The 22,999-nt window shown below is 42.6% G+C and overlaps 2 non-coding genes across 2 annotated transcripts; both read right to left on the bottom strand.

Moving 5' to 3' along the window:
* Positions 1–644: 644 nt before the first annotated feature.
* On the bottom strand, positions 645–828 carry LOC140285335 (U2 spliceosomal RNA). The gene has a single exon (XR_011910426.1). It is a non-coding gene; the product is annotated as a U2 spliceosomal RNA (small nuclear RNA).
* Positions 829–1,136: 308 nt separating this feature from the next.
* Positions 1,137–1,250, bottom strand: LOC140285268 (U5 spliceosomal RNA). The gene has a single exon (XR_011910364.1). It is a non-coding gene; the product is annotated as a U5 spliceosomal RNA (small nuclear RNA).
* Between the last annotated feature and the right edge of the window lie 21,749 nt (positions 1,251–22,999).

The raw sequence follows: 22,999 nt of genomic DNA, 5'->3' as shown, positions 1-22,999 counted from the left end.
GACTACAATTCTGCTGCCATAATGCTGAACACGATAAGGGGAAAAAAAAAAAAAGTAAAGAAGACAGTTCTGCCGAAAGCCAGGGACTAGACCTGTTCTAAGTTCTGTACTTTTTAAAAGGGAGCCAACACAGGACAGGAGGGCCTGATGTCCACCAGGCTCGGGGCCTGCAGCGACCATATTCTGGGAGCTACTGTACCCCCAGAAGGTACCCATCCCGCCCCACCCCACTAAACCCAACCCCACTCCGGAGGACCTCTACAAAAAACAAACAAACAACAACAAAAAACAAACAAACAAACCACCCGGTCACACCAGTCGCAGCAGCCCGGGCCTGAGACCCACCATCACCCAGGCCCCCCCAGGCCCCCCCTCAACAGGTGCGCTCTTGTGAAAAAGCAAACAGCGGCAGCAACAAAAACACAACGGGAACACCGTATTGAGGCTTTGTTCTGACCGCTCATTTGGTATGGCGTTTCTTTCAAGCAATTCTCCCGGTTAGCCCACACTCGGCTCGCTCCCAGAGCTGTGTTAAAGTCTACTTCGCATTCACTCTCTTTTCTCAGCAGACTAAAAGAAAGTTTCATCTTGGGCTCCCTGAAACTTCCATCCTGCACCGCTGTTTGCTTTTTCACAAGAGCAGAGAAGAGCGCACCGTTCCCAGCGGCACTGCAGTACTGGGTCGATGCTTGGAGTGAACGGAGCAAGCTTCTTTTTCAACTCCTATTCTTAAAAATCCATTTAATATGTAGTCCTCGTATAGAGGACATATTAAACTGATAAGAACAGATACTACACTTGATCTTAGCCAAAAGGCCGAGAAGCGATAACTGTCCACTGTTTCAGGTCCGAGGGCCCTTGCTGGCACAATGCGCACTTGTAGCAGTGTTCTTTTTATGGCCATAGGTGGCCAGAGTGTCACGTTGCACCTCCGCCCACCCGCTGCACTGAGCACTCTTCAGCCCTTTTAAATGGTATAACTTTGCACTCCCGCATGCTCCAGCAAGCACCATTCAAGCAACAACTTTGCACTCCAGCTTCGAACATCGGCACAATCGCAACAAGTAAGGCGACTCTACTCAGAGAAGTCACTCTGCACAGTAACAAGATTTCTTTTGCACAGACAGAAAGGGCTTCACCCGCAAAGGTAAAGCCTGCCAAAAATAGAAACAACTCATTAGTGCTGCTCTCCACGAAAGTCTTTAGTAAAAGGCGAAAGACTTGTATGTTATGAAGAGAAACCAGAGTACGATTATCCGTCACTGCGGGAGCAGGGCATCAGGCTAGTTGCCATAGCCACCTTCCCCATGGTGAGCGTTGCTTGGTTGAAACGCTTGCCCCTGTGCAATCGACAAGGCAGCAACAAAAACACCACGGGAACACCGTATTGAGGCTTTGTTCTGACCGCTCATTCGGTGTCGCGTTTCTTTCAAGCAATTCTCCCGGTTAGCCCACACTCGGCTCGCTCCCAGAGCCGTGTTAAAGTCTACTTCGCATTCACTCTCTTTTCTCAGCAGACTCTTGGGATTTTATCTATAAAATGAATTCCTTCACTCAAACTATGTTAAAACTGCTTTGTCCTTCATATTTACCATGTCTAGAAAGATTTAAACAAAAAAAAAACAACGTTGTACTTTGCAGTAAAAGAAAGAGCAAATCTAAAGTTTCAGGAATCCGAGAATAAGCTTACTTTCATGAGTTCTTCACGATTTCGGATTTTGCTATAAAATGAATTCCTTCACTCAAACTAAATTAAAACTGCTAAACCGCTAATCTGTTACATGTAAGGCAGATGTCAAATTCACCGAAATAGGATCTAAGGGTATTCGGCCAATCGAGCTGTAGCAGCTTTGGTAAAAGAGTATAAGTTGAAGAGTTTGTGAATAAAGGTGTGCGCACACATAGTGAGCTGTAGGAAAATAGGCAGGGAGCAATGCCGGCTGGGGTATATGTTCTTGTATGTTGTCTGACTGTTTGATTTGAATGTGTTGTGTAAGTGTCCTGTTGAATGTTACATGTTTGGGCTTTGACACTTCACTGTGGTTGTTAACTGTGTGGTGTGTCCTGAAATGTTATATGTTTGGGCTGTGTGACATGCTTAATGCTTGTCAGTAGCTACCCACTTATTCATATATAGCAACTGACAACATAAGAAGTCTGGACATACTTTGATAGTAGTTGTAGAAGTATCCTTATTGATAATAGATAAACTAATTCATAGTGATAGAACAGTAGATGAACAGGTGCCTGCACATGTCTCACGAAAATAAAATGGGTGTATGATTGCTGACGGCAGAGCAATACTGCCAAACTTATGAGTTCTTGTGGCAAACTTGATTCAGTGTCTTGACGTGTATACGCTGTTTCGCTGACTTGATTGTCACAAGAAACAAAGTGTGTTTGATAAGATCCGACCATTTTATTAGGGGAGGATCAGTATGTATGGATTCTGATGTGACTGATAAACCCATTCGTATCGTAAGCATAATCTAATACGTGAGACAACGCCCTGGCACACAATCAAAAAAAAAAAGAGAGAGCGGTTTTGTGTCCCCACAGTCCATAATGTAGAAAAGAGAGAAAAAAGCCTTTCTGATTTGGTGTGTGTGCTCACAGTGCAGAGTGTAGAGAAAAGAGAGAAAAGAAAGCCGTTTTGGTGTCACGGGTGTTGTGACTTACACACACACATTTCTGAATTGAGAAAGGAAATTATTTTAGAGGAAGCACTAGAGTTTAGATCCCACATTTGTTGATAGGCATTCATTTATTTCTTCACTTCTGATGAAGTTTCAACAATAAACAACAAACTTTATATTATGAGAAAGAACCAGACTCATTCTTCAGGAATCCGAAAATAAGCTCTATTTTACGAGTTATGCACGAATTCGGATTCTCCTATAAAACGAATTCCTTAACTCTAACCAAGTTAAGACTGCTTTGTCCTTCATATTTATTCATGTCTAATCAAGTTTCAACGATAAACAACGTTGTACTTTGTACTTCTTCAGCAATAAGCATCTCTCGACATATGACGAAATACAGATTTTGCTATAAAATTAATTCCTTCTATCAGCCTGACTTAAAACTGTTTGTCCTCCTTATTTATCCACTTCAAATCAAGTTTCAACAATTAAAAAAATGTTGTAGTTTGAGAAAAAACAACTTAATCTTAAGCAATCAGTAGGGTAAGAAAGGGTAAGAAAAGGTGTAAATGCCAACCATACATCACTAAAAGGTGGAGCGGAAGTATTCGGCTGCAAGTAGGTGCGAATGCCTGACAATGTATGATCAAAAGAGGGAGCGGAGGTTTTCGGCTGCAAGGTCTGAATGTCCAACCATAATTTGTAAAAACCGGGGAAGAAAAGGCTCGAAAGCCCGACTATACACCATCAAAAGCGGGAGCGGAGGTGTTCGGCTGCAAGTAGGTGTGAATGTTCGACCATAATTTGTAAAAAGCGGGTAAGAAAAGGTTCGAATGCCCGACTATATATTAACCAAAGCAGGAGGAGAGGTCTTCGGATAAGAGTGGGTGAGAATTTACAACCATAATCTATAAAATGCGGTGAAAAAAAAGGTGTGAATACCCCATAGAACACTAAAAGGTAGAGCGGAAGTGTTCGGCTGCAAGAAGGTGTGAATGTCTGACCATAGTTTGTAAAAAGCGGGAAAGAAAAGGTTCGAATGCCCGAACATACACCATCAAAGGAGGGAGCGGAGGTGTTCCGCTGTAAGAAGGTGTGAATGTCCGACCATAGTTGGCAAAAAGCAGGTAAGAAAAGGTTAAAATACCCGATTGTACACAATCAATAGCGGGAGCAGAGTTGTTCCGCTACTAAAAGGTGTGAAAGTCCGACCATGGTTTGTAAAAAGCGGGTAAGAAAAGGTGCGAATGCCCGACAATGTATGATCAAAAGAGGGAGCGGAGTTTTTCGGCTGAAACAAGGTCTGAATGTCCATCCATATTTTGTAAAAATCTGGGAAGAAAAGGCTCGAAAGCCCGACTATACACCATCAACAGCTGGAGCGGAGGTGTTCAGCTGCAAGAAGGTCTAAATGTCCATCAATAATTGCTAGAAAACATGGAAGAGAATTTTCGAATATCAAACCGCACATGATCATAAGCGGGAGAGGAGGTGTTCAAATGCAAGAAGGTGTGAATGTCCACCCATAATTACTGCAAAATGGGTAAGAAAAGGTACGAATGCCCAACCATACATGATCCTAACAGGGAGCGGAGGTGCTTGGCTGCGACAAGGTGTGTATGTCCACCCATAATTAATGAAAAGCGGGCAACAAGTAGGTTTGAATACCCATCATCAAAAGCAGGAGTGGATGTGTTCGGCTACAAGAAGGTTTGAATGTCTGACCATAGTTTGTAAAAAGCGGGTAAGAAAAGGTTCGAATGCCCGAACATACACCATCAAAGGAGGGAGCGGAGGTGTTCCGCTGTAAGAAGGTGTGAATGTCCAACCATAATTGGCAAAAAGCAGGTAAGAAAAGGTTAAAATACCCTATTGTACACAATCAATAGCGGGAGCAGAGTTGTTCCGCTACTAAAAGGTGTGAAAGTCCGACCATGAATTGTAAAAAGCAGGTAAGAAAAGGTGCGAATGCCCGACAATGTATGATCAAAAGAGGGAGCGGAGGTTTTCGGCTGAAAGAAGGTCTGATTGTCCATCCATAATTTGTAAAAATCGGGGAAGAAAAGGCTCGAAAGCCCGACTATACACCATCAACAGCTGGAGCGGAGGTGTTCAGCTGCAAGAAGGTCTGAATGTCCATCAATAATTGCTAGAAAACATGGAAGAGAATTTTCGAATATCAAACCGCACATGATCATAAGCGGGAGAGGAGGTGTTAAAATGCAAAAAGGTGTGAATGTCCACCCATAATTACTGCAAAATGGGTAAGAAAAGGTACGAATGCCCAACCATACATCATCAAAAGCAGGAGTGGATGTGTTCGGCTACAAGAAGGTTTTAATGTCCGACCATAGTTTGTAAAAAGCGGGTAAGAAAAGGTTCGAATGCCCGAACATACACCATCAAAAGAGGGAGCGGAGGTGTTCCACTGTAAGAAGGTGTGAATATCTGACCATAGTTGGTAAAAAGCGGGTAAGAAAAGGTGAAAATACCCGACTGTACACAATCAATAGCGGGAGCGGAGTTGTTCGGCTACTAAAAGGTGTGAAAGTCCGACCCTGGTTTGTAAAAAGCGGGTAAGAGAAGGTGCGAATGCCCGACAATGTATGATCAAAAGAGGGAGCGGAGGTTTTCGGCTGCAAGAAGGTCTGAATGTCCAACAATAATTTTGTAAAAACCGGGGAAGAGAAGGCTCGAAAGCCAAACTATACATCATCAAAAGCGGGAGCGGAGGTGTTCAGCTGCAAGAAGGTCTGAATGTCCATCAATAATTGCTAGAAAACATGAAAGAAAATTTTCGAATATCAAACCACACATCATCATAAGCGGGAGAGGAGGTGTTAAAATGCAAAAAGGTGTGAATGTCCACCCATAATTACTGAAAATTGGGTAAGAAAAGGTACGAATGCCCAACCATACATCATCAAAAGCAGGAGTGGATGTGTCCGGCTACAAGAAGGTTTTAATGTCCGACCATAGTTTGTAAAAAGCGGGTAAGAAAAGGTTCGAATGCCCGAACATACACCATCAAAAGAGGGAGCGGAGGTGTTCCACTGTAAGAAGGTGTGAATGTCTGACCATAGTTGGTAAAAAGCGGGTAAGAAAAGGTGAAAATACCCGACTGTACACAATCAATAGCGGGAGCGGAGTTGTTCGGCTACTAAAAGGTGTGAAAGTCCGACCCTGGTTTGTAAAAAGCGGGTAAGAGAAGGTGCGAATGCCCGACAATGTATGATCAAAAGAGGGAGCGGAGGTTTTCGGCTGCAAGAAGGTCTGAATGTCCAACAATAATTTTGTAAAAACCGGGGAAGAAAAGGCTCGAAAGCCAAACTATACATCATCAAAAGCGGGAGCGGAGGTGTTCAGCTGCAAGAAGGTCTGAATGTCCATCAATAATTGCTAGAAAAAATGAAAGAAAATTTTCGAATATCAAACCACACATCATCATAAGCGGGAGAGGAGGTGTTCAGCTGCAAGAAGGTGTGAATGTCCGACCATAGTTTGTAAAAAATGGGTAAGAAAAGGTGCGAATGCTCAACCATACATCATAAAAAGCAGGAGTGGATGTGTTCGGCTAAAAGAAGGTTTGAATATCCGACCATAGTTCGTAAAATGCGGGTAAGAAAAGGTTCGAATGCCCGAACATACACCATCAAAAGAGGGAGCGGAGGTGATCCGCTGTAAGACGGTGTGAATGTCCAACAATAGTTGGTAAAAAGCGGGTAAGAAAAGGTTAAAATACCCGACTGTACACAATCAATAGCGGGAGCGGAGTTGTTCGGCTACAAGAAGGTGTGAAAGTCCAACCATGGTTTGTAAAAAGCGGGTAAGAAAAGGTTCGAATGCCCGAATATATACCATCAAAAGCGGGAGCAGAGCTGTTCGACTGCAAGTAGGTGTGAATGTCAGATCATAATTTGCAAAAAGCTGATGAGAAATGGTGAGAATGCCCGACTATACACCATCAAATGCGGGAGCGGAAGTGTTCGGCTGTGAGTAGGTGTGAATGTCAAACCATAATTGCTGAAAAATGTGTTAGAAAAGACTAGAATGCCGGACCATACATCATCAAAAGCGGGAAAAGTGGTGTTCGGCTGCAAGTAGGTGTGAATGTCCAGCCATAATTACTCACAAACCGGTAAGAAAAGGTAGTATTGCCAGACCATAAATTATCAAAACAGGGAGCGGAGGTGGTTCAGCTGCAAGGTGTGAATGTCTGACTAAAGTTTATAAAAAGCGGGTAATACAAGGTGCGAATGACCGACTAAATATCAACAAAAGTGGGGGCGGAGGTCTTCGGATGCAAGTGGGTGTGAATATCCCACCATACAAGTATGGTGGAGAGGAAGCTGTGAATGGCCGACCATAGTAAAAAGCGGGTGAGAAAAGGTGCGAATGTCCAATCATACATGATCAAAACAGGGAGCGGAGGTGTTTGGCTGCGACAAGGTGTGTATGTCCACCCATAATTAATGAAAAGCGGGCAACAAGTAGGTTTGAATACCCATCATCAAAAGCAGGAGTGGATGTGTTCGGCTACAAGAAGGTTTGAATGTTTGACCATAGTTTGTAAAATGCGGGTAAGAAAAGGTTCGAGTGCCCGAATATACACCATCAAAAGAGGGAGCGGAGGTGTTCCGCTGTAAGACGGTGTGAATGTCCAACAATAGTTGGTAAAAAGCGGGTAAGAAAAGGTTAAAATACCCGACTGTACACAATCAATAGCGGGAGCGGAGTTGTTCGGCTACAAGAAGGTGTGAAAGTCCGACCATGGTTTGTAAAAAGCGGGTAAGAAAAGGTACGAATGCCCGACAATGTATGATCAAAAGAGGGAGTGGAGGTTTTCGGCTGCAAGAAGGTCTGAATGTCCAACCATAATTTGTAAAAACCGGGGAAGAAAAGGCTCGAAAGCCCGACTATACACCATCAAAAGTGGGAGCGGAGGTGTTCAGCTTCAAGACGGTCTGAATGTCCATCAATAATTGCTAGAAAACATGAAAGAAAATTTTCGAATATCAAACTGCACATGATCATAAGCAGGAGAGGAGGTGTTCAGCTGCAAGAAGGTGTGAATGTCTACCCATAATTACTGAAAAATGGGTAAGAAAAGGTGCGAATGCCTAACCATACATCATCAAAAGAGGGAGCGGAGGTGTTCCGCTGTAAGACGGTGTGAATGTCCGACCATAGATGGTAAAAAGCAGGTAAGAAAAGGTTAAATTACCCGACTGTACACAATCAAAAGAGGGAGCGGAGTTGTTCAGCTAAGAGAAGGTGTGAAAGTCCGACCTTGGTTTGTAAAAAGCGGGTAAGAAAAGGTTCGTATGCCCGAATATACACCATCAAAAGCGGAAGCGGAGGTGTTCGGCTGCAAGATATTGTGAACGTCCGACCAAAGTTTGTAAAAAGCAGTTAAGAAAAGGTTCGAATATCTAACCAAACATAAGAATGAGTCTTTTCCGCTGTAGAATGCCCGACTATAGACCATCAAATGCGGGAGCGGATGTGTTCGGCTCTGAGTAGGTGTGAATGTCCGACCATAATTGCTGAAGAATGTGTTAGAAAAGGTAAGAATGCTGGACCATACATCATCAAAAGCGGTAGAGGTGGTGTTCCGCTTCAAAAAGGTGTGACTGTTCGACTAAAGTTTGTAAAAAGTGGGTAAGACAAGGTGCGAATGCCTGACAATGTATGATCAAAAGCGGGAGCGGAGGTGTTCAGCTGCAAGAAGGTCTACATGTCCATCAATAATTGCTAGAAAACATGAAAGAAACTTTTCGAAAATCATACCGCACATGATCATAAGTGGGATAGGAGGTGTTCAGCTGCAAGGTGTGAATGTCCACCCATAATTCCTGAAAAATGGGCAAAAAAAAGGTGTGAATGTCCAACCATACATCATCAAAAGCAGGAGTGGAAGTGTTCAGCTACAAGAAGGTGTGAACGTCCAACCAAAATATGTAAAAAGAAGTTAAGAAAAGGTTCGAATATCCAACCAAACATAATCAAAAGCGGGAGCAGAGCTGTTCGACTGCAAGTAGGTGTGAATGTCAGATCATAATTTGCAAAAAGCTGATGAGAAAGGGTGAGAATGCCCGACTATACATCATCAAATGCGGGAGCGGAGTTGTTCGGCTGTGAGTAGGTGTGAATCTCCGACCATAATTGCTGAAAAATGTGTTAGAAAAGGTAAAAATGCCGGTCCATACATCATCAAAAGCGAGAGAGGTTGTGTTCGGCTGCAAGTAGGTGTGAATGTCCAGCCATAATTACTCACAAACGGGTAAGAAAAGGTAGTATTGCCAGACCATATATGATCAAAACAGGGAGCGGAGGTGGTTCAGCTGCAAGAAGGTTTGAATGTCAAACTAAAGTTAAAATATATTAACAAAAGCGGGAGGAGAGGTCTTCGGATGAAAGTGGTTGAAAATTTCCAACCATAATGTATAAAATGCGGTGAAAAAAAAGGTGTGATAGAACACTAAAAGGTGGAGCGGAAGTGTTCGGCTGCAAGAAGGTGTGAATGTCCGACTATATTTGGTGAAAAGCAGGTGAAGCAAGGTCTGAATGCCCAACCTTACATCATCAAAAGCAAGATCAGAGTTGTTTGGCTGCAAGAAGGCCATAGTTTGCCAAAAGCGGGTAAGGTGCGAATGTCCGACCAAATATCAACAAAAATTGGGGCGGAGGTTTTCGGATGCAAGTGGGTGTGAATATCCCACCATACAAGTATGGTGGAGAGGAAGCTGTGAATAGCCAACCATAGTTTGGAAAAAGCGGGTAAGAAAAGGTTTGAATGCCCGAACATACACCATCAAAAGAGGGAGCGGAGGTGTTCCGCTGTACGAAGGTGTGAATGTCCGACCATACTTGGTAAAAAGCGGGTAAGAAAAGGTTAAAATACCCGACTGTACACAATCAATAGCGGGAGCGGATGTGTTCGACTACAAGAAGGTGTGACAGTCTGACCATGGTTTGTAAAAAGCAGGTAAGAAAAGGTGCGAATGTCCGACAATGTATGATCAAAAGAGAGAGCGGAGGTTTTCGGATACACGAAGGTTTGAATGTCCTACCATAGTTTGTAAATAGCGGGTAAGAAAAGGTTTGAATGCCCGACTATACACCATCAAAAGAGGGAGCGGAGGTGTTCCGCTGTACGAAGGTGTGAATGTCCGACCATACTTGGTAAAAAGCGGGTAAGAAAAGGTTAAAATACCCGACTGTACACAATCAATAGCGGGAGCGGAGTTGTTCGGCTACAAGAAGGTGTGAAAGTCCGACCATGGTTTGTAAAAAGCAGTTAAGAAAAGGTTCGAATATCCAACCAAACATAATCAAAAGCGGGAGCAGAGCTGTTCGACTGCAAGTAGGTGTGAATGTCCAGCCATAATTACTCACAAACGGGGGAAGAAAAGGTAGTATTGCCAGACCATATATGATCAAAACAGGGAGCGGAGGTTCAGCTGCAAGGTGTGAATGTTGAAATCCATCTACACATTGATAATTATGAAGGACAAAGCAGTTCCCACTTGCCCATAAGAAAATAAGCTTATTCTCGGATTCCTGATCCTTCAGTGTTGCTCTTTCTTCTACTGCAAAATACAATGTTGTTCTTTGTTGAAGTCGATCTAGACATTGATAAATATGAAGGAAAAAGCAGTTTTAACTTGGTTTGAGTGAATGAATTCATTTTATACATAAAATCCGAAATCGTGCAGAACTCATGAAAATAAGCTTATTCTCGGATTCCAAAAACTTTTGATTGGCTCTTTCTTTTACTGCAAAGTACAACGTTGTTTTTTTGTTTAAATCTATCGAGACATTGATAAATATGAAGGTAAAAGCCGTTTTAACATAGTTTGAGTGAAGGAATTGATTTTATAGATAAAATCCCAAATCATGCAGAACTCCTCAAAAGGGGCGTATGGCTTAATCACAAGTGTGGTTCTTTCTCCTTCAGGGTAGTATGAGGAAGTTTATGCTTGAAATATATGTAGAAATGGGTACATATGAAGGACAAAGCAGTGTTAACTTAGTTTGAGTGAAGGAATTCGTTTTATACATAAAATCCCAAATCATGCAGAACGTATGAAAAGAAGCTTATTCTCGGATTCCTGATCCTTCAGTTTTGCTCTTTCTTCTACTGCAAAATACAATGTTGTTCTTTGTTGAAGTCGATCTAGACATTGATAAATATGAAGGAAAAAGCAGTTTTAACTTGGTTTGAGTGAATGAATTCATTTTATACATAAAATCCGAAATCGTGCAGAACTCATGAAAATAAGCTTATTCTCGGATTCCTAAAACTTTTGATTTGCTCTTTCTTTTATTGCAAAGTACAACGTTGTTTTTTTGTTCAAATCTATCGAGACATTGATAAATATGAAGGTAAAAGCCGTTTTAACATAGTTTGAGTGAAGGAATTAATTTTATAGATAAAATCCCAAATCATGCAGAACTCCTCAAAAGGGAGGTATGGCTTAATCACAAGTGTGGCTCTTTCTCATTCAGGGTAATATGAGGAAGTTTATGCTTGAAATATATGTAGAAATGGGTACATATGAAGGACAAAGCAGTGTTAACTTAGTTTGAGTGAAGGAATTCATTTTATACATAAAATCCCAAATCATGCAGAACGTATGAAAAGAAGCTTATTCTCGGATTCCTGATCCTTCAGTTTTGCTCTTTCTTCTACTGCAAAATACAATGTTGTTCTTTGTTGAAGTCGATCTAGACATTGATAAATATGAAGGAAAAAGCAGTTTTAACTTGGTTTGAGTGAATGAATTGATTTTATAGATAAAATCCCAAATCATGCAGAACTCCTCAAAAGGGGCGTATGGCTTAATCACAAGTGTGGTTCTTTCTCATTCAGGGTAGTATGAGGAAGTTTATGCTTGAAATATATGTAGAAATGGGTACATATGAAGGACAAAGCAATGTTAACTTAGTTTGCGTGAAAAAATTCATTTTATACATAAAATCCGAAATCGTGCAGAACTCATGAAAATAAGCTTATTCTCGGATTCCTAAAACTTTTGACTTGCACTTTCTTTTACTGCAAAGTACAACGTTGTTTTTTGTTGAAATCTATCTAGACATTGATAAATACCAGCCGAAACTCTGCTGCCGCTTATGATAATTTATGGTTGGGCATTCTTACCTTTTCTTACCCGCTTTTTACAAATTATGATCTTACATTCACACCTACTTGCAGTCGAACACCTTCTCATCCACTTATGATCATGTGCGGTTGGGCTTTCGCACCTTTTCTTACCCATTTTTCAGTAATTATGGGTGGACATTCAGACCTTCTTGCAGCCGAAAACCTCCGCTCCTCTTTTGATCGTACATTGTCGGGCATTCACACCTTGTCTTACCCGCTTTTTACAAACTTTAGTCGGACATTCAAACCTTTTTGCAGCTGAACCACCTCCGCTCCCTGTTTTGATCATATATGGTCTGGCAATAGTACCTTTTCTTACCCGTTTGTGAGTAATTATGGCTGGACATTCACACCTTCTTGCAGCCGAACACAACCTCTCCCGCTTTTGATGATATACGGTCCGTATATCATCTTCTTACCTTTTCTAACACATTTTTCAGCAATTATGGTCGGACATTCACACCTACTCACAGACGAACACCTCCGCTCCCACATTTGATAGTGTATAGTCGGGCATTCTCACCCTTTCTCATCAGCTTTTTGCAAATTATGATCTGATATTCACACCTACTTGCAGTCGAACAGCTCTGCTCCCGCTTTTGATTATGTTTGGTTGGATATTCGAACATTTTCTTAATGCTTTTTACAAACTTTGGTCGGACGTTCACACCGTCTTGCAGCCGAACACCTCCGCTTCCGCTTTTGATGGTGTATAGTCGGGCATTCGAGCCTTTTCTTACCCACCTATTACTTACTATGGTTGGACATTCAAACCTTCTTGTAGCCGAACACATCCGCTCCTGCTTTTGATGATGTATGATTTGGCATTCGCACCTTTTCTTACCCATTTTTCAGTAATTATTGGTCGGACGTTCAGACCTTCTTGCACCTGAACACCTCTGCTCCCGCTTTTGATGGTGTATAGTCGGGCTTTCGAGCCTTTTCTTCCCCGATTTTTACAAATTATGGTTGGACATTCAGACCTTGCAGCCGAAAACCTCCGCTCCCTCTTTTGATCATACATTGTCGGGCATTCGCCCCTTGTCTTACACGGTTTTTACAAACTTTAGTCAGACATTCACACCTTGCAGCTGAACCACCTCCATTCCCTGTTTTGATCATGTGTGGTCTGGAAATACTACCTTTTCTTCCCCCGTTTGTGAGTAATTATGGCTGGACATTCACATCTACTTGCAGCCGAAAAACCACCTCTCCCGCTTTTGATGATGTATTGTCCGGCATTCTAGTCTTTTCTATCACATTTTTCAGCAATTATGATCTGACATTCACACCTACTTGCAGTCGAACAGCTCTGCTCCCGCTTTTGATTATGTTCGGTTGGATATTCAAACCTTTTCTTAACTGCTTTTTACAAACTTTGGTCGGACGTTCACACCTTCTTGCAGCCGAACACCACCTCTCCCGATTTTGATGATGTATGGACCGGCATTCTTACCTTTTCTAACACATTTTTCAGCAATTATGGTTGGAGAATCACACCTACTCACAGCCGAACAACTCCGCTACCGCATTTGATGGTGTATAGTCGGGATTTCTCACCCTTTCTCATCAGCTTTTTGCAAATTATTCTCTGACAGTCACACCTACTTGCAGTTGAACAGCTCTGCTCCCGCTTTTGATTATGTTTGGTTAGATAATCGAACCTTTTCTTAACTGCTTTTTTACAAACTTTGGTCGGACGTTCACACCTTCTTGCAGCCGAACACCTACGCTTCCGGTTTTGATAGTGTATATTCGGGCATACGAACCTTTTCTTACCCGCTTTTTACAAACCATGGTCGGACTTTCACACCTTCTCTTAGCTGAACAACTCCGCTCCCTCTTTTGATTGTGTACAGTCGGGTATTTTAACCTTTTCTTACCCGCTTTTTACCAACTATGATCGGACATTCACACCGTCTTACAGCGGAACACCTCCGCTCCCTCTTTTGATGGTGTATGTTCGGGCATTCGAACCTTTTCTTACCCGCTTTTACAAACCAGGGTCGGACTTTCACACCTTTTAGTAGCCGAACAACTCCGCTCCCGCTATTGATTGTGTACAGTCGGGTATTTTAACCTTTTCTTACCCGCTTTTTACCAACTATGGTCGGACATTCACACCGTCTTACAGCGGAACACCTCCTCTCCCGCTTATGATCATGTACGGTTTGATATTCGAAAATTTACTTTCTTGTTTTAAAGCAATTATTGATGGACATTCAAACCTTCTTTTTGATTGTGTATAGTCGGGCTTTCGAGCCTTTTCTTCCCGGTTTTTACAAACCATGGTGTGACTTTCACACCTTCTTGTAGCCAAACAACTCCGCTCCCGCTATTGATTGTGTACAGTCGGGCATTTTAACCTTTTCTTACCCGCTTTTTACCAACTATGGTCGGACATTCACACCGTCTTACAGCGGAACACCTCTGCTCCCGCTTTTGATGGTGTATAGTCGGGCTTTCGAACCTTTTCTTACCCGCTTTTTACAAACTATGGTGGGACATTCAAACCTTCTTGTATCCGAAAACCTCCGCTCTCTCTTTTGATCATACATTGTCGGACATTCGCACCTTTTCGTACCCGCTTTTTACAAACCATGGTCGGACTTTCACACCTTTTAGTAGCCGAACAACTCCGCTCCCGCTATTGATTGTGTACAGTCGGGTATTTTAACCTTTTCTTACCCGCTTTTTACCAACTATGGTTGGACATTAACACCTTCTTACAGCAGAACACCTCCGCTCCCTCCTTTGATGGTGTATGTTCGGGCATTCGAACCTTTTCTTTCCCGCTTTTTACAAACCATGGTCGGACTTTCACACCTTCTCTTAGCTGAACAACTCCGCTCCCTCTTTTGATTGTGTACAGTCGGGTATTTTAACGTTTTCTTACCCGCTTTTTACCAACTATGATCGGACATTCACACCGTCTTACAGCGGAACACCTCCGCTCCCTCTTTTGATGGTGTATGTTCGGGCATTCGAACCTTTTCTTACCCGCTTTTACAAACCAGGGTCGGACTTTCACACCTTTTAGTAGCCGAACAACTCCGCTCCCGCTATTGATTGTGTACAGTCGGGTATTTTAACCTTTTCTTACCCGCTTTTTACCAACTATGGTCGGACATTCACACCGTCTTACAGCGGAACACCTCCTCTCCCGCTTATGATCATGTACGGTTTGATATTCGAAAATTTACTTTCTTGTTTTAAAGCAATTATTGATGGACATTCAAACCTTCTTTTTGATTGTGTATAGTCGGGCTTTCGAGCCTTTTCTTCCCGGTTTTTACAAACCATGGTGTGACTTTCACACCTTCTTGTAACCAAACAACTCCGCTCCCGCTATTGATTGTGTACAGTCGGGTATTTTAACCTTTTCTTACCCGCTTTTTACCAACTATGGTCGGACATTCACACCGTCTTACAGCGGAACACCTCTGCTCCCGCTTTTGATGGTGTATAGTCGGGCTTTCGAACCTTTTCTTACCCGCTTTTTACAAACTATGGTGGGACATTCAAACCTTCTTGTATCCGAAAACCTCCGCTCTCTCTTTTGATCATACATTGTCGGACATTCGCACCTTTTCGTACCCGCTTTTTACAAACCATGGTCGGACTTTCACACCTTTTAGTAGCCGAACAACTCCGCTCCCGCTATTGATTGTGTACAGTCGGGTATTTTAACCTTTTCTTACCCGCTTTTTACCAACTATGGTTGGACATTAACACCTTCTTACAGCAGAACACCTCCGCTCCCTGTTTTGATTATGTATGGTTTGACATTCGCACCTTCTCTCACCCGCCTTTTACTATGGTCGGCCATTCACAGCTTCCTCTCCACCATATTTGTATGGTGGGATATTCACACCCACTTGCATCCGAAGACCTCTGCCCCAAATTTTGTTGATATTTAGTCGGACATTCGCACCTTACCTGCTTTTGGCAAACTATGGCCTTCTTGCAGCCAAACACCTCTGATCTCGCTTTTGATGATGTAAGGTTGGGCATTCAGACCTTGCTTCACCTGCTTTTCACCAAATATAGTCGGACATTCACACCTTCTTGCAGCCGAACACTTCCGCTCCACCTTTTAGTGTTCTATCACACCTTTTTTTCACCGCATTTTATACATTATGGTTGGAAATTTTCAACCACTCTCATCCGAAGACCTCTCCTCCCGCTTTTGTTAATATATTTGAACTTTAGTCGGACATTCAAACCTTCTTGCAGCTGAACCACCTCCGCTCCCTGTTTTGATCATATATGGTCTGGCAATACTACCTTTTCTTACCCGTTTGTGAGTAATTATGGCTGGACATTCACACCTACTTGCAGCTAAACACAACCTCTCTCGCTTTTGATGATGTATGGACCGGCATTCTTACCTTTTCTAACACATTTTTCAGCAATTATGGTCGGAGATTCACACCTACTCACAGCCGAACAACTCCGCTCCCGCATTTGATGGTGTATAGTCGGGCATTCTCACCCTTTCTCATCAGCTTTATGCAAATTATGATCTGAGATTCACACCTACTTGCAGTCGAACAGCTCTGCTCCCGCTTTTGATTATGTATGGTTGGATATTCGAACCTTTTCTTAACTGCTTTTTACAAACTTTGGTTAGACGTTCACACCTTCTTGTAGCCGAACACATGCACTCCTGCTTTTGATGATGTATGGTTGGGCATTCGCACCTTTTTTTTACCCATTTTTCAGGTATTATGGGTGGACATTCACACCTTCTTGCAGCTGAACACCTCCTCTCCCACTTATGATCATGTGTGGTTTGATTTTCGAAAATTTTCTTTCATGTTTTCTAGCAATTATTGATGGACATTTAGACCTTCTTGCAGCTGAACACCACCTCTCCCGATTTTGATTATGTATGGACCGGCATTTTTACCTTTTCTAACACATTTTTCAGCAATTATGGTTGGAGATTCACACCTACTCACAGCCGAACAACTCCGCTACCGCATTTGATGGTGTATAGTCGGGCATTCTCACCCTTTCTCATCAGCTTTTTGCAAATTATGATCTGACATTCACACCTACTTGCAGTCGAACAGCTCTGCTCCCGCTTTTGATTATGTTTAGTTAGATATTCGAACCTTTTCTTAACTGCTTTTTACAAACTTTGGTCGGACGTTCACAATATCTTGCAGCCGAACACCTCCGCTTCCGCTTTTGATGGTGTATATTCGGGCATACGAACCTTTTCTTACCCGCTTTTTACAAACCAAGGTCGGACTTTCACACCTTCTCTTAGCTGAACAACTCCGCTCCCTCTTTTGATTGTGTACAGTCGTGTAATTTAACCTTTTCTTACCCGCTTTTTACCATCTATGTTCGGACATTCACACCGTCTTACAGCGGAACACCTCCGCTCCCTCTTTTTATGATGTATGGTTAGGCATTCGCACCTTTTCTTACCCATTTTTCAGTAATTATGGGTAGACATTCACACCTTCTTGCAGCTGAACACCTCCTCTCCCGCTTATGATCATGTGCAGTTTGATATTCGAAAATTTTCTTTCATGTTTTCTAGCAATTATTGATGGACATTCAGACCGTCTTGCAGCTGAACACCTCCGCTCCCACTTTTGATGGTGTATAGTCGGTCTTTTGAGCCTTTTCTTCCCCGGTTTTTACAAATTATGGTTGGACATTCAGACCTTCTTGCAGCCGAAAACCTCCACTCCCTCTTTTGATCATACATTGTCGGGCATTCGCACCTTTTCTTACCCGCTTTTTACAAACCATGGTCGGACTTTCACACCTTTTAGTAGCCGAACAACTCCGCTCCCGCTATTGATTGTGTACAGTCGGGTATTTTAACCTTTTCTTACCCGCTTTTTACCAACTATGGTTGGACATTCACACCTTCTTACAGCAGAACACCTCCGCTCCCTGTTTTGATTATGTATGGTTTGACATTCGCACCTTCTCTCACCCGCCTTTTACTATTGTCGGCCATTCACAGCTTCCTCTCCACCATACTTGTATGGTGGGATATTCACACCCACCTGCATCCGAAGATCTCCGCCCCCACTTTTGTTGATATTTAGTCGGTCATTCGCACCTTACCCGCTTTTGGCAAACTATGGCCTTCTTGCAGCCCAACACCTCTGATCTCGCTTTTGATGATGTAAGGTTGGGCATTCAGACCTTGCTTCACCTGCTTTTCACCAAATATAGTCGGACATTCACACCCACTTGCATCCGAAGACCTCCGCCCCAAATTTTGTTGATATTTAGTCGGACATTCGCACCTTACCCGCTTTTGGCAAACTATGGCCTTCTTGCAGCCAAACACCTCTGATCTCGCTTTTGATGATGTAAGGTTGGGCATTCAGACCTTGCTTCACCTGCTTTTCACCAAATATAGTCGGACATTCACACCTTCTTGCAGCCGAACACTTCCGCTCCACCTTTTAGTGTTCTATCACACCTTTTTTTCACCGCATTTTATACATTATGGTTGGAAATTTTCAACCACTCTCATCCGAAGACCTCTCCTCCCGCTTTTGTTAATATATTTGAACTTTAGTCGGACATTCAAACCTTCTTGCAGCTGAACCACCTCCGCTCCCTGTTTTGATCATATATGGTCTGGCAATACTACCTTTTCTTACCCGTTTGTGAGTAATTATGGCTGGACATTCACACCTACTTGCAGCCGAACACAACCTCTCTCGCTTTTGATGATGTATGGACCGGCATTCTTACCTTTTCTAACACATTTTTCAGCAATTATGGTCGGAGATTCACACCTACTCACAGCCGAACAACTCCGCTCCCGCATTTGATGGTGTATAGTCGGGCATTCTCACCCTTTCTCATCAGCTTTTTGCAAATTATGATCTGACATTCACACCTACTTGCAGTCGAACAGCTCTGCTCCCGCTTTTGATTATGTATGGTTGGATATTCGAACCTTTTCTTAACTGCTTTTTACAAACTTTGGTTGGACGTTCACACCTTCTTGTAGCCGAACACATGCACTCCTGCTTTTGATGATGTATGGTTGGGCATTCGCACCTTTTTTTTACCCATTTTTCAGGTATTATGGGTGGACATTCACACCTTCTTGCAGCTGAACACCTCCTCTCCCACTTATGATCATGTGTGGTTTGATTTTCGAAAATTTTCTTTCATGTTTTCTAGCAATTATTGATAGACATTTAGACCTTCTTGCAGCTGAACACCACCTCTCCCGATTTTGATTATGTATGGACCGGCATTTTTACCTTTTCTATCACATTTTTCAGCAATTATGGTTGGAGATTCACACCTACTCACAGCCGAACAACTCCGCTACCGCATTTGATGGTGTATAGTCGGGCATTCTCACCCTTTCTCATCAGCTTTTTGCAAATTATGATCTGACATTCACACCTACTTGCAGTCGAACAGCTCTGCTCCCGCTTTTGATTATGTATGGTTGGATATTCGAACCTTTTCTTAACTGCTTTTTACAAACTTTGGTTGGACGTTCACACCTTCTTGTAGCCGAACACATGCACTCCTGCTTTTGATGATGTATGGTTGGGCATTCGCACCTTTTTTTTACCCATTTTTCAGGTATTATGGGTGGACATTCACACCTTCTTGCAGCTGAACACCTCCTCTCCCACTTATGATCATGTGTGGTTTGATTTTCGAAAATTTTCTTTCATGTTTTCTAGCAATTATTGATGGACATTTAGACCTTCTTGCAGCTGAACACCACCTCTCCCGATTTTGATTATGTATGGACCGGCATTTTTACCTTTTCTAACACATTTTTCAGCAATTATGGTTGGAGATTCACACCTACTAACAGCCGAACAACTCCGCTACCGCATTTGATGGTGTATAGTCGGGCATTCTCACCCTTTCTCATCAGCTTTTTGCAAATTATGATCTGACATTCACACCTACTTGCAGTCGAACAGCTCTGCTCCCGCTTTTGATTATGTATGGTTGGATATTCGAACCTTTTCTTAACTGCTTTTTACAAACTTTGGTCGGACGTTCACACCTTCTTGTAGCCGCACACATGCACTCCTGCTTTTGATGATGTATGGTTGGGCATTCGCACCTTTTTTTTACCCATTTTTCAGGTATTATGGGTGGACATTCACACCTTCTTGCAGCTGAACACCTCCTCTCCCACTTATGATCATGTGTGGTTTGATTTTCGAAAATTTTCTTTCATGTTTTCTAGCAATTATTGATGGACATTTAGACCTTCTTGCAGCTGAACACCACCTCTCCCGATTTTGATTATGTATGGACCGGCATTTTTACCTTTTCTAACACATTTTTCAGCAATTATGGTTGGAGATTCACACCTACTCACAGCCGAACAACTCCGCTACCGCATTTGATGGTGTATAGTCGGGCATTCTCACCCTTTCTCATCAGCTTTTTGCAAATTATGATCTGACATTCACATCTACTTCCAGTCGAACAGCTCTGCTCCCGCTTTTGATTATGTTTAGTTAGATATTCGAACCTTTTCTTAACTGCTTTTTACAAACTTTGGTCGGACGTTCACAATATCTTGCAGCCGAACACCTCCGCTTCCGCTTTTGATGGTGTATATTCGGGCATACGAACCTTTTATTACCCGCTTTTTACAAACCATGGTCGGACTTTCACACCTTTTAGTAGCCGAACAACTCCGCTCCCGCTATTGATTGTGTACAGTCGGGTATTTTAACCTTTTCTTACCCGCTTTTTACCAACTATGGTTGGACATTCACACCTTCTTACAGCAGAACACCTCCGCTCCCTGTTTTGATTATGTATGGTTTGACTTTCACACCTTCTCTCACCTGCCTTTTACTATGGTCGGCCATTCACAGCTTCCTCTCCACCATACTTGTATGGTGGGATATTCACACCCACCTGCATCCGAAGACCTCCGCCCCCACTTTTGTTGATATTTAGTCGGTCATTCGCACCTTACCCGCTTTTGGCAAACTATGGCCTTCTTGTAGCCCAACACCTCTGATCTCGCTTTTGATGATGTAAGGTTGGGCATTCAGACCTTGCTTCACCTGCTTTTCACCAAATATAGTCGGACATTCACACCCACTTGCATCCGAAGACCTCCGCCCCAAATTTTGTTGATATTTAGTCGGACATTCACACCTTACCCGCTTTTGGCAAACTATGGCCTTCTTGCAGCCAAACACCTCTGATCTCGCTTTTGATGATGTAAGGTTGGGCATTCAGACCTTGCTTCACCTGCTTTTCACCAAATATAGTCGGACATTCACACCTTCTTGCAGCCGAACACTTCCGCTCCACCTTTTAGTGTTCTATCACACCTTTTTTTCACCGCATTTTATACATTATGGTCGGAAATTTTCAACCACTCTCATCCGAAGACCTCTCCTCCCGCTTTTGTTAATATATTTGAACTTTAGTCGGACATTCAAACCTTCTTGCAGCTGAACCACCTCCGCTCCCTGTTTTGAACATATATGGTCTGGCAATACTACCTTTTCTTACCCGTTTGTGAGTAATTATGGCTGGACATTCACACCTACTTGCAGCCGAACACAACCTCTCTCGATTTTGATGATGTATGGACCGGCATTCTTACCTTTTCTAACACATTTTTCAGCAATTATGGTCGGAGATTCACACCTACTCACAGCCGAACAACTCCGCTCCCGCATTTGATGGTGTATAGTCGGGCATTCTCACCCTTTCTCATCAGCTTTTTGCAAATTATGATCTGACATTCACACCTACTTGCAGTCGAACAGCTCTGCTCCCGCTTTTGATTATGTATGGTTGGATATTCGAACCTTTTCTTAACTGCTTTTTACAAACTTTGGTTGGACGTTCACACCTTCTTGTAGCCGAACACATGCACTCCTGCTTTTGATGATGTATGGTTGGGCATTCGCACCTTTTTTTTACCCATTTTTCAGGTATTATGGGTGGACATTCACACCTTCTTGCAGCTGAACACCTCCTCTCCCACTTATGATCATGTGTGGTTTGATTTTCGAAAATTTTCTTTCATGTTTTCTAGCAATTATTGATAGACATTTAGACCTTCTTGCAGCTGAACACCACCTCTCCCGATTTTGATTATGTATGGACCGGCATTTTTACCTTTTCTATCACATTTTTCAGCAATTATGGTTGGAGATTCACACCTACTCACAGCCGAACAACTCCGCTACCGCATTTGATGGTGTATAGTCGGGCATTCTCACCCTTTCTCATCAGCTTTTTGCAAATTATGATCTGACATTCACACCTACTTGCAGTCGAACAGCTCTGCTCCCGCTTTTGATTATGTATGGTTGGATATTCGAACCTTTTCTTAACTGCTTTTTACAAACTTTGGTTGGACGTTCACACCTTCTTGTAGCCGAACACATGCACTCCTGCTTTTGATGATGTATGGTTGGGCATTCGCACCTTTTTTTTACCCATTTTTCAGGTATTATGGGTGGACATTCACACCTTCTTGCAGCTGAACACCTCCTCTCCCACTTATGATCATGTGTGGTTTGATTTTCGAAAATTTTCTTTCATGTTTTCTAGCAATTATTGATGGACATTTAGACCTTCTTGCAGCTGAACACCACCTCTCCCGATTTTGATTATGTATGGACCGGCATTTTTACCTTTTCTAACACATTTTTCAGCAATTATGGTTGGAGATTCACACCTACTAACAGCCGAACAACTCCGCTACCGCATTTGATGGTGTATAGTCGGGCATTCTCACCCTTTCTCATCAGCTTTTTGCAAATTATGATCTGACATTCACACCTACTTGCAGTCGAACAGCTCTGCTCCCGCTTTTGATTATGTATGGTTGGATATTCGAACCTTTTCTTAACTGCTTTTTACAAACTTTGGTCGGACGTTCACACCTTCTTGTAGCCGCACACATGCACTCCTGCTTTTGATGATGTATGGTTGGGCATTCGCACCTTTTTTTTACCCATTTTTCAGGTATTATGGGTGGACATTCACACCTTCTTGCAGCTGAACACCTCCTCTCCCACTTATGATCATGTGTGGTTTGATTTTCGAAAATTTTCTTTCATGTTTTCTAGCAATTATTGATGGACATTTAGACCTTCTTGCAGCTGAACACCACCTCTCCCGATTTTGATTATGTATGGACCGGCATTTTTACCTTTTCTAACACATTTTTCAG

Source organism: Leuresthes tenuis, unplaced genomic scaffold (genome assembly GCF_036924035.1).
Source record: "Leuresthes tenuis unplaced genomic scaffold, fLeuTen1.0.hap1 SCAF_34, whole genome shotgun sequence".
Taxonomy (NCBI): domain Eukaryota; kingdom Metazoa; phylum Chordata; class Actinopteri; order Atheriniformes; family Atherinopsidae; genus Leuresthes; species Leuresthes tenuis.
Note: the sequence above shows the minus strand (reverse complement) of the source record. Positions and strands in the feature narration are given on the sequence as shown.